The following is an 18920-nucleotide window of genomic DNA, read 5'->3' as shown; positions in this document are numbered from 1 at the left end:
GCCGTAGTCTTAGTCTAAGTCTTTCTGCATTCTGGAAATGCTTTGCTCACAAGAATGGCCAAGGACGCTGTTTGGGATGCTGCCCACCTTTAGGGCACAATGAGCCCTCCTCTGCTGAAATTACTGCTACGTCAGAGAGATGCGATCTGCTAGAGAGATCACATGCAACAATAACTCTCTCTGGGCCACCATTACCAAGTTAAATGTTTGGATAAGAGCTAAGTGACTTCCATGACTACTTGAAGCTCTAAATTCTCACAATTCCATGGTAAATATATAGAAAGAACAGGAGAAATTCATCATACAAGAAAACACAAAAGGGATAGATAGGAATGCCTCAGACTAAATACAATTTTTTAAAAATCTAGGCATTTTTTAAAACAACCTAAATAATTAACTACTTAAGAATTTTGAGTCAATGCTCTTGTAACCACTGCGTAAGGGAAGAAACAGTCTCAGCAATAAATTGTTTTTAAAATTATGAAATAAAATTCTACATATTAAATCTTTAAGACACAGCAGGCTATTCTCTTCTGCAGCTTATGAAGCTCTTAAACACGGATTACCTCATGGCAATGAGCCTGCTGTGGAGAAGATAAATACTCATTCGATAAAAGAAGACACTGGGATGCAACGAAATGGGTCTCAGGCAAAATAACATGCTCGTAAAATCATAACCCAAGGTTTCAATAGGTTGATAGAAATGGAATTTTCTGAAATCAAAAGAAGCTTTATTTTATCCAATGAACATACATACCCTCATTTTGATTCTTTTTAAAAAGGCTAATGATGAAATCTCAACTTAATAAATGCTAAAGCAATTTTGCAAATAAAAAATGATATGCAATTTTTAATTATGCAGTTTTATGTTTATATATTTGAAAATATGAATAAATTTGTTGCATCCCTCAAGATGCCAAAATTAATATCAAATAGATTCACCTAATTTTAAAAGTTGAAAAATTTTCTTCATATTTGCCAATTAAAAAAAAATCATCCTATTTAAGGATGTGTGCTTGTGTGTGTGTTGGGTTTCTCCATGTGTGTCTGTTCAATTATGTTGATAGGGCTAAATGTGACTGCCACATAAAGTGATGAAGAAAGACTTATGTAAGAAAACATATGTCAGTTTTTTTAAAAATGGGAAAATACCTATGTACTTACTTTCTCCTGAAGGACTTCTGGAGAAGGAGCCATGAGGCATAAAAAGGGTGCTATTTCAGACACCATTTCCAACAGTGTAGTAGGGTAGAGAATTTCATGTGACATATGAATAAGCATTTTTATTTGAGTAATTATGCATTTATTTTACACACACACACACACACACACACACACACACACACCACCCAACACTCTGCCTTGGAATCATTGGTTTCACTCACAGAATTTATTTGATTCCTCAGGTCTGCTGCCAACATCCCAGGCTCAGAAGGTCATCCCTTGCCCCCTTCTCCCCACTCAACTCTCTTTGTCTTTTCTTTTTTAAGATTTTATTATTATTTTTTAAAGTAATCTCTACACCCACTGTGGGGCTTGAGCTTCCAACCCCGAGATCAAGAGTCACATGCTCGCTCTACCGACTGAGCCAGCCAGGCTCCCCTGTATCCTCTTTTCTGACCCCATCGCCCATCCTCCCCAACTACAGGAACCCTTGCGGGAGCCCTCTGCAACTCACAGTAAATCAGCAAAATCCAATCTAGAGCAGCACGTCTAGCTGTCTGTCCAATAAAACAAAGCCATTCCCTGTTAACCAAGAGTTATAGGTGACAGTGAATGGCTTGCTTTCTATTTCGGTTATTTTTTGCTGTGGAACAAATTACCCCAAACTTAGTGGCTTAAAATGACAACCACTTTGTTTGCTTTCTAGCTGCTGTGGGTTGACAGCTCAGCCAGCAGTTCGGCTGGTCTCCCTTGGTGTCTTCCAAAGGCTGGGTGCAGCTGGAGGCATCTGAGGCCCCCCCCCCCCCCCCCCCCCCGCCAGGCAGCCGGCTGAGCGTCCTCCCTCTCCGTGCAAGGCTCAGCTGGGCTAGTTTGGGGCTCCCAAAAGAGACAGAAAATGGAAAACTTCAGGCCTTTTTAAGGCTTAAGCCGGCAGCTGGCATTCCATGCCTGTGCCATCTTCCATTAATTAAATAGTCCCAGAGCCAATAATCAAAGGGAGGGGAAGTAAATTCCACCACTGAGGTAGGGGAGGTGGTGATAAAGAATTTTCAGACATCTTTAATTCACCACAATTTCTCAAACAAGAGAGTTCCTTTCAGTTTCTATGCAGAACAAGTATTTGGAGGTTTCAAAACCTATTCACTATCCTTTGAAATAAACTTTAGTTTCCTTGTATAAAAAACATGATAGTTTCCCAAAGCTGTGCAACACCGAGGTTAAGAGCTGGTTCAGACAGATGGTAAGTGACTGTAAGGTGATATACACATGTAAATACTACTAGCCTCTCAAACAACACTCTGAAATCCAAGTTTTACAACCTGAACCTCATTTTGTGGATGCTCTCACATTCTCTGCTTTCCTAGATACTAAAATTCATTTTCTGATCAGTAAAGACATTTCTGACCACACTACTACAAGTTAAAAAAAAAAGACTGTACTTCAGAAGAACTATCAATAAGTTGGTTATAAATAAATGGGATTTTTTCCCCATCCCAAATATATCTAAGCAAATAACAAAGTTTAACCTAGCATGGGAACTTTTCCTGCTTTAATTTAATCGCCTCTCCCTCTGAAAAATTTCCCGAGTATATACTAGACACTTTCAGAATAGGTGTCTCTATTTCTGTTCGTTTCACAACTACCTCTTCTTTCCTCCTTTTTATTTAATCAAAACGTACACATTTATTTAAGGTAATTAAAGAGAATCTACAGGAGGAAGCAGTTATGTGAACAATTTAAAAATCACTCACATTCAGTTGGTAACTAGACTGTACTTATATTTTGAATGCCTGTGTGAAGATGTTTTTTGAGTCAAGTCTTTTAGCTGTGTGGGGGAAACTGCCAGTTTTGCTAACTGCTCCTAAGTGGGTTACTCCCTGCAATTCTACCTATGCTAGAAGTAGATGCTGAGAGATTTGCTTCCCTTTGGCCTCTTCGGACTTGTCTAGAACTGGGGTCGATGAATGTTTGGGTTCAAAGGGCTTTTCTCTTTGCAAAGTAAATAGAAGGAATGGAGATGTGAAGAGTGCCAGTAATTAAGTAGGAATATATTGTCAATTTACAATATTGTTTCTCCCCATGTCATCATTTATTGACTGTATTTGTTACCGCATGTGCAAAATGTAGCACCGGAGTAAACAGACTGAAAACAGACTACTGGTTACTTACAGTGATGTGGGAGTTTCGCCAGCCCAGATACTTATCTGTAACAACAGGGTAGGAGTTCTTTACATCAGAGCTTTATAAAGATAACAAAAGGAGTCACTGATGTGGCAATGATTGCACCAACACTGCCGAGTAAGAACTACTTCTACAACACCTGGTTTATATATTATTACAAATATATCAACTTTCTTTTTTTAAAGATTATTTATTTATTTGTCAGAATTGGGGGGGGAGAGGGAGAGAAAGCACAAGCAGGGGGAGCAGCAGGCAGAGGGAGAAGCAGGCTGCCTGCTGAGCAGAGAGCCCCCAGGCTGGCACTGGATCTGAGGACCCTGGGATCATGACCTGAGCTGAAAGCAGACGTTCAACAGACTGAGCCCCCCACGTGTCCCCAAATATATCAATTTTCAATCCCTCTTCACTCTCACAAAAATCGTATCCAGGTCTATAGCAGAATAATCCCCATCACTGAATGGATTTTTCTTCCCATTATCCAAGTTCTCCTGTCCCCTAGAGGGGAGCAGGCTCCAGGGTAATTCCTGGGAGGCAGCTTTCTCAATTCAATTTAGGGCAGCTTACTTTGGGGAGGAAAATCTCCCAGATTTTGATACTCCTGAGAAAGATATGTGAATTCCTGTCCCTCATTTCCAGCTCGAGAGGAATGGCTTCCCGTTTGCACCGGGCTCTGATCCGCTTTCTGCCCTTACTCGTTCTGAAACCGTCCAGCTGCGCACATGGGAGGGAAGTTTTATTTTCTGCTTTAGCAGGATTTGGGGGCCGGGCTGGAAAGAGACTTCTCCCACGAGCAGAACGTGGATGCTCGATATTTGTGTGAAACCCATACTTCCTGCATCCACGACCCACCCACACCCGGGAGGCCTGGAGGTGAGGATTTAACCATCTGACGGGCAAGAGCAGCTGGGCCGTGACGTCATCAACATCCGCCCACCGCGCGCCTGAGGTTGACAAGGTCATGGAGGGCAGAGCTGTAAGTGTTGAACTTGGTACAGTCCTCGCACAGCACCTCTCCTCGACGACAGGGCTTCTCAGGTAAGCGAAACGTAGCCTAGGGGAAAAAAATGAGCACACAGACCAAAGAGAAAACAGTTAAACACAAAGTCTGTAAATGGCCTCCTTAGGGGGAAGGAGCCTGGAAGTTTCCAAATATCACGGGAAAAAAATCTTAAAATACTGAGTAAACATCCAGCGTGGTTTCAGATAACAAATAAAAGAATAAAATACTAGTAAATGTTCCTAAGTTAGTTGCTAAATTACTAACATCCATTAGCGAAAAAGATTTGAAATTTAAACTAAGATGAACACTCAAGTTACTTAAAAAGTAAAGTGAGAATAAAAGTGGACGGGGGACTATTAAGCCTCAAAACTAGATGGAACACGAACACTGACAAAGGGCGGGAGGAGGTGCTTCGGGTCTGAATGCTACCCTAAATATGGCTAAAATTTTACAAAAAAAGATGTTTTCTATAAATGTTTGGAAGAATAGAATATCCAAAAGAAGCATACTATTGTTGTCTGTTTGGAAACTTCTGTATACAATCACTTCTTGTGTATAAAGCAAGATAATGCCATCTTAAATATTCAGAAACAGCATTAATCTCTTAAAAAGAACCATTAAATCACTAGTAGGAGGAGGCCTGGCTAGAAAGTCCGCATGTCAACTTAAGGTTATTGATTACTCTTAAGTATGCATTGGTAGAACACCTCTGTGTTTGGCTCATACTATGGTTTTCTGAGGAGTCCAGAACCTTAGGCGTTCACTGGAATCATCTTCCTGTCAGTGGGTCCACAACATTCACCAGGCTCTGTGAGCAAAGAGCACTGACAAAGGTCTTTTGGTCTGCTTTTCTAGATTTATGATGACACATTTTCCCCCATCAAAATGTTTATACATTTTTTTCGCCTGTCATTGTACTTTATCTGTATTTTTCTTGTTCTGCAGATAAATACAAAGTGATTAAAAGATGCTAATTTTAATTTCCCTTTTCATTTTTTACTAAGGTTTTTTTGTTGTAGTAATGCAATGCTAAAGTGATAGTATTGTCATTTTAAGAAGGTTACTTAGGCAATTATTTAACATTTTTAGGAAAAGATTTTGTGTATTTATTTGAGAGAGAGAGTATGAGCAGGGGGAGGGGCAGAGGGAGAAGAAGCAGCAGACTCCCCACTGAGCAGGGAGCCTGACCTGGGGATCATGACCCTGGGATCATGATCTGAACTGAAGACAGATGCTTAACTGACTGAGCCACCCAGGAGCCCCAATTATTCAACATTTTGCATTATATTTGGTTAAATAAGAACATTAAGATGAAATCTACTGGTTTTATAAAGGAAAAAATATATCTCTAACATGTGTATACATATGTATATATGCATGTGTGTATATATGTATGTGTATGTATATGCTAAGGTGTATACAAATTGGTCTTTATTACTTTAACACCTTAATACTAATGTTTATTCTTGTGAAATGTCATGATCAAGCAAGATGCATTGCCCTGAAAATTTAAACACACAATTGCAAAATTCTCATACTTCCAAAGTTTCATCCATTATGCCTATAAGAAAACTCCCATTTATTACTATACATGTGTAAAATATGGACCTAATTCAGTAACAAGTGTTTTATACAGCCTTTCCATACATTTCTGCATTATGAGATGTCTTACTGTACTTACTATAAGCATATTACTAGAAATTATGTCTTTGGTTTTGCAGCTTTAAACCAACCCTCAGCCTCTCAGCCTCTCAAAACAAGCAGTAACATTCCAAGTCAAAGTTAGAGCCCTGAGCACCTTAGAGAAGCATTCCCTGAAATCTATTCTGTGGACAGCAGTGAGAACCTGTGTGAAAGCCTGTGTTTTAAAAGAGTGGGGGGAGGAGGTAGGATCCTTGTTAAAAACATTTTGGGAAACATTTTATATCCTCCCTGTTGGAGATTCACAACATACATTAACATATTAAAGACTCTTACATTTATGCTCAATTGATTTTCAGCAAAGGTGCCAAGGCAATTCAATAGGGAAAGGATAGTCTTTTCAACAAATGGTGCTGGGACAATTGGATATCCACATGCAAAAAGATATATTTAAACCCTTACCTCCCATTACACTCAAAATTTTAACTCCAAATGAATCATTCATCTAATTGTGAGAGCTAAAATGATAACACTCTTAGAAGAAACATAGAAAATCTTCATTTTCAAAATGAATATTATCAAAAAAGCACAAGCTATAAAAGAAAAAATTTAATAAGTTGAACTTTATCAAAATTGAAAATATTTGTGCTTAAAAAGCACCATTAAGAAAGTGAAAAGATATGCCACAGAGAAGATATTTGCAGATCATATTTGATTCAGGTCTTGTATCCAGAATACAAGGAACTCTTGCAACACAATATTAAGAAAATAATCCATTTTAAAAATGGACAAAACATTTCAATAGACATTTAAGCAAAGAAGATATATGAATGGCCAATAATACGTGAAAAGCTCCTCAGTATTATTCCCTATCAGGAAATCAAATCGAAACCACACTGAGATGCCACTAGGCGCCACTAGGAAGACTAGTTGGTGAAGATGTGCGGACTTTGGAATTCATACACTGCAGGTGGGAAAGCAAAATAGTGCAGCCACTTTGGAAAACAGTTTGGGGGTTTCTTGAAAAGTTAAGCATAAACTTACTATAACATTCACAACTTTAATCCTAACTATACACCCAAGAGAAATAAAGACGTGTGTCCACACAAAGAGATGAATGTTCAGTAGCACTATTCACAAAAGCCAAAATTCACAACGGAAACAGTCCAAATGCCTGTAAACTCATGAATGGATTAAAAAGAGGTGTATCCATATGGAATATTATTTGTCAATAAAATAAACAAAGTACTGATACATGCTACAAAATGGATGAACCTCAAAAACATGCTTAGTGAAAGAAGCTAGACACAAAAAACAAATATTGTCTGAGTCCGTTTATACAAAATGTCCAGGAGAGGCACATCCATAAAGACAGAAACTAGACGAGTGTTTGCCTGGGGCTGGGGGTGGGGACTCAAAGTACTGGCAGATGAGAACAGGGGATGCTTTTTGACGTGATAAAGATGTTCTAAACTCGGATTGTTAGTAGTGGTTGTACAACTGTGTAAATTCACTAAAAATCATTTAATTGTACCTTTAAAACAAGTGAATTTTTCACGGCATATAAATTATACCTCAATGAAGCTGTTGTTGCTGTTTAAAGGAAAGGGTGTTCTCTGTTCGAAACAGTTTGGGAAACGTTTTATATCCCGGGAAACGTTTTATATCCCATCTCTTGGAGATCCACAACATATATTAACATATTAAAGCCCACGAAACTCTGTGGTAAAGAAACCTATTTAATTTTTTAATCCAACATAAACCAAATTTATATGACCACAGGAACTTTAAAAAAAATTACACCAATTAAATCGTTTCAAAATGAGCGTTAAGGGAAACATAATTAGGAATTGCTGAAGGGAGTTCTCTCCACTCTGTCCCTTAACTTCTCCAAACCCTCAGTCTAAGGAAATGGCAGACACTTGACGAATCCTGAGACTTTTAGCAAAAATAAATACAATTTATATATTTAGTGAGTCCGTATGAATCAGCAAACTGGAAAGGCCTCTCCACCCACCCATGACTGCCATTCTGGGTACCAGATTTCTGCTGGGGCGTCAGGCTGAGAGGCTGAGATTAAACAGTAATTATCAATGAAGCTGAATGTAATTAATTACATAATTTTGAGTTGTTCCAGGGTAATTCCACTACTAAAATTATATCATAATATTAGAGCATTAAGAAGGATTACTGTTAAAAAAGAAGTAGGTGTGAAGAAAGCGCCTGATGCATGTGCGAATCGCTTCCAAAGGACTCGGCTCCCGTTCGCGTCCTGTGGGGTGGCTGAATGACAGACGTGTGCTTGGTCGCTTCCTCGTAGGCATTGGTTAAATAATTGATGTGGACCACATCTAGAGTCCTGATCATGGGAATTACCGTTGGAAAAAACCGGAAGCCCCCAATTCATAGGTCTTTTGTTGTCTATGGGGGGTAGGGTGATTGTTGCACTTAAGACACGAGGCAGATTTGATTCGAATTATTTACATAAGGAAGGAGAAGAGGAATTTTTTAAAAGAAGCATTAACAAGATATATTTTGAAAACAAGTATTTATACTTTTCTGTCAAAGAAATGGGGGGGGGGGCACCCGGGCGGCTCAGTTGGTTAAGCGTCTGCCTTTGGTTCAGGTTATGTTCTCTGGGTCCTGGGATCAAACCCTGTCTGGCTCCCTGCTCAGTGGAGAGTCTGCTTCTCTCTCCCCCTCTGCCCCTCCCCCTTGCTTGTGCCTGCACGCTCTCTCTCTCAAATAAATAAATAAAATCTTAAAAAGAAGATTCTTTCTCCCTCTGCCCCTTCCCCGCTCACATGCTCTTTCTCAATCAATCAGTCAGTAAACCAGAAATGATTGTGGGAATGAGAAATAGGTAAAGGATTTATTACACCCAATTGGTTACTTTGTGAAGAATTTCTTATAACCTTAAAGAATGGAGCACCTGGGCAGCTCAGTCGGTTAAGCGTCTTACTCTTGATTTCAGCTCAGGTCATGATCTCAGGGTGGTGAGATTGAGCCCTACGTCAGGCTCTGTGATCACTGGGGAGTCGGCTAGAGATTCTCTCCCTCTACTCCTCCCCCAGCGCGTATACTCTCTCTCTCTCTCTTTCTCTCTAAAATAAATAAATCAGTCGTAAAAACAACAACAACAACAGACCTACTACAAATACCTATGTATGGAATACTATTGGTCTATGAAATGGATTTGCTAAAAGAATGATAATTTTTAATGATACTCTTCAGAAAAAATTTGGCTTCAAGCAAGGCACAGAGAATGTTATTTGTCCTTTGTCTTTATTCCACATATATGCAAATAATATTGATGAACCCAAAAGATACCAGCCAGAATTTCAGAAATGTTGGTGTTCGCATTTGGGAAGTGAATGGAAACTTTTGATGGAACTGTTTTAGGGGCATGCAAGGTAAAAGGCCAAAAGAACATTTTTAAACACCATTTTATATAAATTTTTCATTCATCCATTCATAGTAACTAGAATATTGTTTTAAACAAAAGTTTGTATTGAACAGGAAAACCAAAATCATCGAGAATTAAGCTTGTTTAAGCAAGAGAAGAAAATGACCCTTGTTCAAATAAGGGGAGAAAGCAAGAACTTTTTGATAATCTCTAAAATCTGAATCTGTGTTCTAAGTACACATGTAAACTGCAGCTTAATAACATGCTTATGACAGAAGAACAAGTCAGAAAGGCTGCAGGTATGCAACCCCAGGTCCCGTTGGAAACCCACACTACCGCCTTTCTCCCAACCATCCCCATCCAAGTTAATCTGATTTTTGTCCATAATCTAATTTTTGTTTACACCAACACTTCTCTATAAAATTTGGATTTCAACTCTATCTTACAAATTCCACTTCCACTTCTTACTGGCTTTCTTATGCTCATTTTAAGGTTTTCCCCTCAAAATCAGGCTTACCTCTGACAGTATCACATCTTCATATGTTCTTCATACCTCTTCATGTTGGCGGAATCTTGTTTTCTCAAAAACAGCTTTGCAATTTCTGATGTGCATTTGTTGTTTTCTAAATCGAAAAGTAAAACATTTTTCACTCGCCTTATGTTAACTCCAGGTTGTATGAGGTGTTGAGAATGTGAAGCAGTGAGATGGAGAGGTCAGGCAAAGACTTTTTTGGAGGATAGAAGTAGAGTTTATTTGTAAGGGGACTCTGTCCACTGATAGAAGTCACCTCTATGTGCCTCTGGAATCTGGGTAAAATGACAAAAGAGGGACCCCTGTCAAGACTTTCTCCATATTTATGTGTCACTTCATTTTAGCCTATAGCTTGAAATGATCTCTGTTCTCTCCTGCTGGATTCAAGCATTGTTAAGTACTTAATGACCGTTTTAAATGATTTTAATAACAATTATGTAATCACCTTCACAGAATGAGAGAAGAAAAAATAATCACCTTTGTTCTACTACCCTAATGCAACCTTTGTTAGCATTTTAGTATGTTTCCTTCCTTTTCTGTCAGCTCTCTTTTGCATAGTTGTGACCACAGTCTACGTACAGTTTGGGGGTCTGTTCTATAGAAAAAGAGCTCTGTAGTTACTAAACCTTCTTCGTAATCATAATGTGTGAGCTCTGCTTAATACAACATACTTGACAAGCTTTATTTTTTTGACATGTAAGAAATGATAAACAATACTGTGATGAGCATTTTTCTGCATATGCTGTATCAATATTTTGGGTTTAGTAATTATCTTTAATGAGTCTTCGCCCTCCAAGACTAGCAGTACAGCAGTGTGGTGCTCCGGGGGGGGGGGGGTCCACAATGACAATGGGTGCCAACCTTCTAAAAATTTGCACTGATTTTAAAACTTTAAAAAATGTATTAGGAATCAGATTTATAGTTTAAGTCAGCGACCACTCAGAATTATAAGCAAAAGAGAAAAGATGAAAAAAACACTAGGGGAAACAGAGGGTCTTGAAGTTCATTTTTTCCAACTGTATCCGGGAGGGTATCCTACTGCCAGAGAGCAACTAGAAATGCTTGCATTTGTTTGGTTGGATAGCCACAGGAATGCACCCTTGTTAGTTAATGTCAGACTCCTGTCGACTTGACAGCTGCCATTTTCAAGGTCAAAAATAGGTAGTTTGACTAAACGGGAATAAAAGGAGAATTAGGATCTTTTTAAAAATTATTTATTTAAATAACTTCTATACCCAATGTAGGGCTCAAACTCACAACCCCAAGATCAAGAGTCACATGCTCTTCCAACTGAGCCAGCCAGGTGCCCTGAAAATTAGAATCTAATAGCCTTTTGTTCTTAATAAAAAATAGTTTATATGGGGCACCTGGCTGGCTCATTGAGTAAAGTATGAGACTTTTAATCTTGGGATAAGTTGGAGCCCCATGTTGGATGTAGAGATTACTTAAATACGTGAAACCAAAAAATAGTTAATATTTTGTCTTCATTAAAGAACCCAGACAGGGACCCCTGACTGGCTGGCTTGGTGGGTAGAGCATGTGACTCTTGATCTCAGGGTTGTAAGTTCGAGCCCCATGTTGAGTGTAGAGATTACTTAAAAATAAAATCTTTAAAAAAATAAAGAACCAAGGCAGTGCTACTCAAGGTTATATGCTGCAGTATTTTCATAGATTGAAATGGTTGATAAGCCCCACATTGGTTTCTCCAGTCTCATTCTTCATTGCTTCCTCCCAAATAATGTATTTCATTGTTAATATAAAAGTGCACTGTTGTACTCTGAGAAGAACTTGGCAGTTCATAAATAAAGAATGGGGGAAAGTATGCAAATCTTTGCCAACCTCCAAGTCCCTTCAGGTTAATTTAACTGTCACACGTAATTTCCGAGGAAAGAAAGCAGCCCATGTCTGTAAACCAACCGGTTAACTCATCTACACTTGCGTCAAGCATTTCACTCCTGTGTAATTTTTTCATCACAATATGATTTACTGTGACAAATGCATTGATGAGGTCAGGAACCACATTTTGCTCAAACTGATTATTCAATAACTGTAGGCAAATCTTGAAGCATCCTGCAGCAAGTAACAGGTCCTTCGTCACCACGTCACAAAACACCAGCCTTAGATAATTAAATTTCCCATACCTATAACATGATTCTTTACATGTCAGTAAGATAATAATAGAGTTGTTGTTTATAATTGCTTAAAATGTTCTTTTCTGCCTCCTCAGAAAAAACAAAAATCCAGACATCACAAATGCATTTTTAGCGTATCTGTTTGAACTATAATGGGCTCTAATTAATTTCCTAGGGACTGTTTGTCCTAGTTTGGGTCATCCTGTTAGTTCTTTTTTTTTTTTTTTTTTTTAAGATTTATTTATTTTATTAGAGAGTGGGGTGGAGGGGGAGGAGGAGGGGAAGAGAGAGAATCCCAAGCAGACTCCCCACTGAGCATGGAGCCCATGTGGGACTCGGTGCCATGACCCTGAGATCATGACTTGAGCCATATTCAAGAGTTGGACGCTTAACCAACTGAGCCACCCAGGTGCACCCATCCTGTTGGTTCTAATCCTGCTTGCATTTGGCCATGTTGCTTCTTACTGCACCTGGATTAAGAACAGAAATAGAAGAGAGGGCACTGGGGCCCCAGCCCTGCCCTCTATTTCCACCAGCCTGTGAAGTGGTGGTGGCTGTTCTGGTTATCCATTGCTCCATAACAAGCTACCAGTACTTAGTGGCTTAAAACAACAACCATCGTTTATTTCGCTCATGAATATACAATTTGGGACAGGGTTCAGCAGGGACAGCCTTTTTCTTCGCACAGCACCCACTGGTGACAACAGCTGTGGGCTGGAACCATCACCCAAAGACCCACTCACGTGTCTAGCAATTGACGCTGGCTGGAAACTGGGACTTTAGCTGGGGCTGTTAGGTGGAACACCTGCATGTGGCCTGTCCATGAGCCTGCTTGGCTTCTTCACATAGTGGCTGGGTTCTAAGAGCACATGTCCTGAGAGGACAGAGCAAAAGTCCATGGCATTTTTATGACCTACCTTTGGAAGTCATATGGTATCACTTGCAACTGTATTATATTGATCAAGGCAGTCACAGAGGTCCACCCAGATTTAATAGGAAGAGACCTAAGCCGCACTACTTGATGGGAGGAGTGTTGGGTCTCATTGTACAGGAACACGTGGAATAGGGTATATTGTGGTGGCCATCTTTGGAAAATAAAATCTTCTGCAGATGCTAAATGAATCATTCAGATAGAAGTATTTATTTTTTAAAAGTCTGTTTTAAAAAATATTTAGGTACTACCATTGATCTCTAAGTACCATTATCTAAACATTGACAGTATCTCAGGGATAGTATTGGTATGTATTGAGCACTATGTTAGGGGCTAGGATTCTAAACAGGAATAAGATATTGTCCTTGCCTTTAAGGACTATATAATCTCTTGGGAGAGATCCTGAAGTAAATAATCACAATTATATGTGATAAGTGCAACAGTGTACATATTAATATGTATGTGAAACGTAAACTGCCTCTCATTCTATCTTAGTGAAACATAGAGGCCTTCACAGAGGAGGACCCTTTATGCTGGCTCTTAAGAAGTGTGGTAATAAAAAAGGAAGGGGAGGGAATTATTTATAGTGGCGGGAACAGGATACCTCATCAGCTATATTTCTAATGACGATACCAACTTTCAGACTATTGGAAATAAATGATCTTGTACTCGGGTTATTCAGGTTGCATCTTAAGTTTAATTTTTCATGTAATATTTCTGAATAGGTCATAATTGACTTAGTGACACTTTAATATTTTACAAAGAGAATGACACACTAAAAACCAGGAATTAGTACATAATAGGAAATGTTATAAATGTATAATAACTCTAAATACCTGATGTTTCCACAAGACACTCTAGTCTACCAATAAATGTGCATTGAATCAATGAATAAATAGCCATTTGTCATTGTTCTCAAAGAGAACTGTTTCTCAAGTACAACATGTTCCTTAATGACTCCTCAAACAAACTTAAGTCACATCTACGTGAGATCAAAGAAGATGTTTTTGGGTGAAAAATAAACATCCAAATCTTTTTGCATCTGCATTTTAGCTTAAATGAGGTCATTTTATGCATATAATTCTGAGATGTTTTCACTTCAAATTGATGGTGGTATTTCTCATGTCAGTTCATATAGTTCTACTTCATTCTTTTTAACATGTATCTAATAGGGTGTCTTGGTAGGTATGTACCATAATCTAACCATTCCGTACTTACGGGCACTAAAATATTTCTAGTGTTTCGCTATTACAAACAGTGGCATCTCTGGATGATCGACTGTGGATTGCTTTGACTTTACTGTATTTTCTGAAATTTCATTTGTAAGTAATATGAAAAATACAGTTTGGCTTTTAAAAAGATACCAATGCATCAGATGCATAGGGTAGCCAGAGGTAGGTTCTTATTATATAAGTAGGTTGTTCACGTTTGGTTTTAATTCTGCTCCCCATTTCATTTCAAAATGTTTGTTTCTAAGGGGAGTCTTCCAGAAAAAAGCCTTCTGATTGGCCTTTTAGTCACCCTACTTTTACTCCAGCTAGGCAAACAGTATAGAAGTAAGGGAAACATTTTGGGTAAACAGTTGAGAACAGGTTGGAAATGGAATCCTTATTTGGACAACTTTTAAAGAAATACCTTCTTGCATGTGGATTTATCTATTGGAGAGTTTGGATTATTTTCTTGTTCAAAGTGTACTCCTTGTTAGAAGTCAGGACAGTGATTACCCTTGGATGGACAGAAAGTAACTGTCAGGGGTCCTGGGAACGACAGACTTCCAGGGTGCTGGTAATGGTGTTTCTTAAAAGGAGTACAAGTTTCACACAGATGTGCTCTGCGCACTTTGTGACAATTCATCAAGCTCTGTACTTGTGTTGCCTTCACTTTTCTCTATTATGTTATTCTTCAAGTACAGGTTAAAAAAATAAAGCACCATGGAATGAAAGATGAAGTCATTTTGACAAACTCAAAGAAATCAATGAAATAAAGGGATGAGACAAGAGGACTTGTAATTTGAGTAGTTTCAGGACAAAATGCTATCTATATATCATTCAAGAAAATGAGAAAAGGTAGCTAATGACAGAATTCCCACCATATCAAATAATATTTTTGCTCTCATAAAAAAATTTAACAATATTGCAAGCCTTGACTATTATTTGTTTGTCTTATCCATGAAGTTGTCACTGTTAATCTTTCCCAGGTGAATCCCTCCACCTCTGTACTTGATCTCTCACCCCCCAAATCCACCAACACTCTACTACATTAATTAATCATGCCCAGTCTTGGCCTTTGCACTGTTTCCTTTCCCTCAACCCATAAAAAAGCGTCTCCCAACAACCAGCCTCCTTTCCCAGTGTTTGTCTTCCTCTCTTGTCATTTCCTCCCCTTTGTGAAGTGTTCATTTTCTCTGTTTTTAACTGTTAATTCCATGCAACTACAAATGGCTATGTTGGTCTATTGCATTATTACATGGTATCATAATAATTTATGTGTTGCCCACCCCCACACTATCAGACTAATAGCAGTGAAGAGACCGTCCATACTTACTGTCATATTAGCAGAACTAAGTACGATGTCTTCCTTTCTGAAAACTTCATTCATTGTTACCACCAAGAAACTCTTAAGTAAATGACTCCCCTAGGGCCATGATATAAGAGCACATTCCATTTCCTTCCTCACTCCACCACTGCCCCTCCGTTGGGGTCTAGATCTCTTCTGACTCAAGCTCTCTTAGAGTTGGTTAGTCCTGTAAGCTCTGGAATCTGTCCTGCCCACCACCATATTCCCGGTAACTGACCAAGTGCCCAACTCATGGCAGATGCTTCATAGATCTTCCTCTAATAAATGAAATGAAAGAATAAATGAATGAGTGAAAAAGAAGAGTGGAATGTGAATCCGAAGTAGACTGGCAAGGTTGTTGGAGCTGGTACATACATAAGACATTTCTAGTTCTCATTCTTTGCTGTATCTTAGACCAGAGCAGTGTTTTTCAAACTACTCATTAAGATCAATTAGTAAGTTGTGAAATCAACTTTGTGAGTCATAATTGACATTTTGAAATTAAATAGAATAGAGTAGAACAAAACAAATAGAGGAACAGAGTAAGATGGAATGGGATAGAAAATAATCAGTGAATTGCAGGAGGCAAAGGAAAGAACTGTTTCGTGGCACTTTCTCAGTTATATGTATACATGTAAATGCCTGTTCTAGATTTCAGTTTAAAATTTTCTTATGTGTGTCAGGCTCAAAAATTGGAAAGCTACTGCCCTTGTAGCCCGTGCAAGATAGAGTTAATGAAACTTCAGAAGGTAGATAGCCATGAGAGAAATTAGGTTATCATAAAGATCAGCAAAGTTTGAGCTGCTTATTTCTTTATTATTTTTTGTTATCTTTTGGTATTTTTGGCAGCACAAAGTCTTCTAAACAAGTTAATCTTCAACTCAAAGGTACAGTTCACTTCAAAATGTCCCAAAAAACTTCTTGAAATAGGAGATCGATAAGTCAACTATCTGTATAGAATATATTAATGTACCAGTGTCACAAAAACACATTATACAGGACTCGGTGTGAAGACAGCATGCACTACTTCTTTTCTTTGTCAAAAAATAGTTTCAGTATATTTTAGATACATATATGCCATTTAATATAGTTTAGGGATATTTTTACTTAATTCTCAATTCTCTAAAAATGTTCTTGGGTTCAGGTCTGCCTTTACATTTTCTTAATTCAGTAGCAGTTTCTTAATGAAATCTCATTTTCCTTTCATGTAATATATCTACTTTTCTTGCTCTCCTTCCAATCAGATTGCGCTGGTGACCTTCACTTGTGACCAGTCACTTTGACTCTCTCTGACCATGTTACCCTGAGGTTGAAAGTTACACTACAGTACCCGCTTTTGGATCTTGCCCTGGACACCCACGTCTGGCAGGAGGCAATTCTTAGAGCCCTAGACAGAGATAAGGGATCATGAGGTGGCTTCCGTCATCACATGGAATGCGATGTTGGGAAAGCAGGTTGGGATGACATGCTTGCCCGTAAAAGCAGGGGCTGGGTGAGCTCTGCCTGAATCACATGGACGAAGAATGGGAGGAAGGATGACATCAGAGATCTTGAGAAGACAAAAGACTGAACCAAACAAACAAGCGTATCCCCCGAGGAGGTCTTCCAGCGTCCAGGCTCCGTTGCACATCGAGCCTTCTCTAGACTGCTGACTGTGGCATGCATGCATGCGCTGCTGTGGAAGGCCCAGTTGTCACATACGCTGTTATTAAAAATGCTTTCTGTTAAGGTCTCCTACATCCAGATTGCATTTGGGAGGAAAGGAAGAAAGCCTGAAGCAGCCAAGAGACAGAACCAGACCAGACAGGTGATTCCAAACACTTTTCTTTCAGGTACATAAGAGAGCAGTTTTTGTTTGCTGTTTTCTCAAAACCTATTGTAATCACAGAGGGAAGACAGTGAAGGAACATCGACTTCAGGTGTGGTGAGATTTCTGTCATTGGGACTTTTTGAGTACAGGCCGCGTGATTATTGTCTCAGATGTGAGGGAAAGAATGCCAGCGTTGGGGGATGGGGGATGAGCCCACAGCTCTTAGGCCATTTTATCTCTTAGAACCTGTTCTAGAAGTTCTCGCAAATCACACAAGCAAAAGGTATTTCAACTCCCTGGTACCACTGAGGGCCTGAGTTATCTGTTAAAGGCCCGAAGCCGCTTAGTCTCTGACAGCCACTGATTTTTACAGATGGATAACATGACTCATAGGGAAACAGCAGCTTTTTGCCTTTACTATTTTCTTCTTGTGCTTTTAGAGACCTGTATAAGAAAAGGATTCAACACTATAAGCTTTGTATATGAAAGCCCTATAAATATATTTCAGGGAGGAAAGGGGAGTTACAGTTTAATAGGCACAGAGTTTTAGATTTGCAAGATGTGAAAGTTCTGGAGATCTGTTTCACAACAATATGAATATATTTAACACTGCTGAACTGAATACTCAGAAATGATTAAGATGGTAAATTTTAGATTGTCTTTTTTACCATAGTAAAACTATATTTCATCATGTGTGTTTCTTAAAATACTATTTAAGTAGGAACATTAGATAAACTATCTCTTCATTACTCTTCAGTAGTCGCTAGATTCAACGATAGATTACAAATCAAGTCAGGTATTTCAGAGTTGTGGGCCATGTGATTGTTATCTCAAAAATAAGAGTAGTTATAAGAACCCAGGCACACATGAGCTTTCATGGTCTTATCGAAGCTGCTGCGTGGGTGCGAAATACGATCAGTCACCTTACCCGGTAAACGCTCACAGCTGGATGTAGCCCATGGGCAGGATGCAGTCTTCATGGTGCCCACTCGATGGTAAACGCCGAAGAGCTGTGAACCAGAAAAGGGTCTTAGTAAATTTTATAACATGTAGACGGATATGGCGTTTAGTGATCATGTCATGGTCTCTCTTGCCACTCAAAATAAAAGAGATTGATGTAAATTAGAAACTTTTCCCAATTCTCTACGTTGAAGTGCACCAGACACTTGTGGCTGGATAAGATGATACACGTAGAAGACACCCAGTCCAGAGCCTAACACACAGCACAAATACTCACCTCTTCTATTTTGTAATTACCCACAACAGTGTTTGGCATATCGCAGACACCCAATACACACTTGTTAAAAAAGTGAGTTATGGGAATGTAAATTAGTGCAGCCACTATGGAAAATCGTGTGGAGGTTCCTCAAGACATTAAAAATAGAACTACCCTATGATCCAGCTATTCCATTTCTGGATATTTATTCAAAGAAAATGAAAACATTGATTCAAAAAGATATCTGCACTCCTATATTCATTGCAGCATTCTTTACAGTAGCCAAGATACGGGAGCAGCCCAAGTGTCCATCGATAGATGAATGGATACGGATGTGTTATAGATACACAG

The 18920-nt window shown here is 38.9% G+C and overlaps 1 long non-coding RNA gene across 1 annotated transcript; it reads left to right on the top strand.

The window, feature by feature from the left end:
* The first annotated feature begins 4250 nt into the window (after nucleotides 1-4250).
* LOC130542867 (uncharacterized) lies at nucleotides 4251-18788 on the top strand. The gene is made up of 2 exons (XR_008957735.1): nucleotides 4251-4380; nucleotides 16788-18788. It is a non-coding gene; the product is annotated as an uncharacterized LOC130542867 (long non-coding RNA).
* Nucleotides 18789-18920: the final 132 nt, after the last annotated feature.

This window comes from Ursus arctos, unplaced genomic scaffold (genome assembly GCF_023065955.2).
Source record: "Ursus arctos isolate Adak ecotype North America unplaced genomic scaffold, UrsArc2.0 scaffold_6, whole genome shotgun sequence".
NCBI lineage: Eukaryota > Metazoa > Chordata > Mammalia > Carnivora > Ursidae > Ursus > Ursus arctos.
Note: the sequence above shows the minus strand (reverse complement) of the source record. Positions and strands in the feature narration are given on the sequence as shown.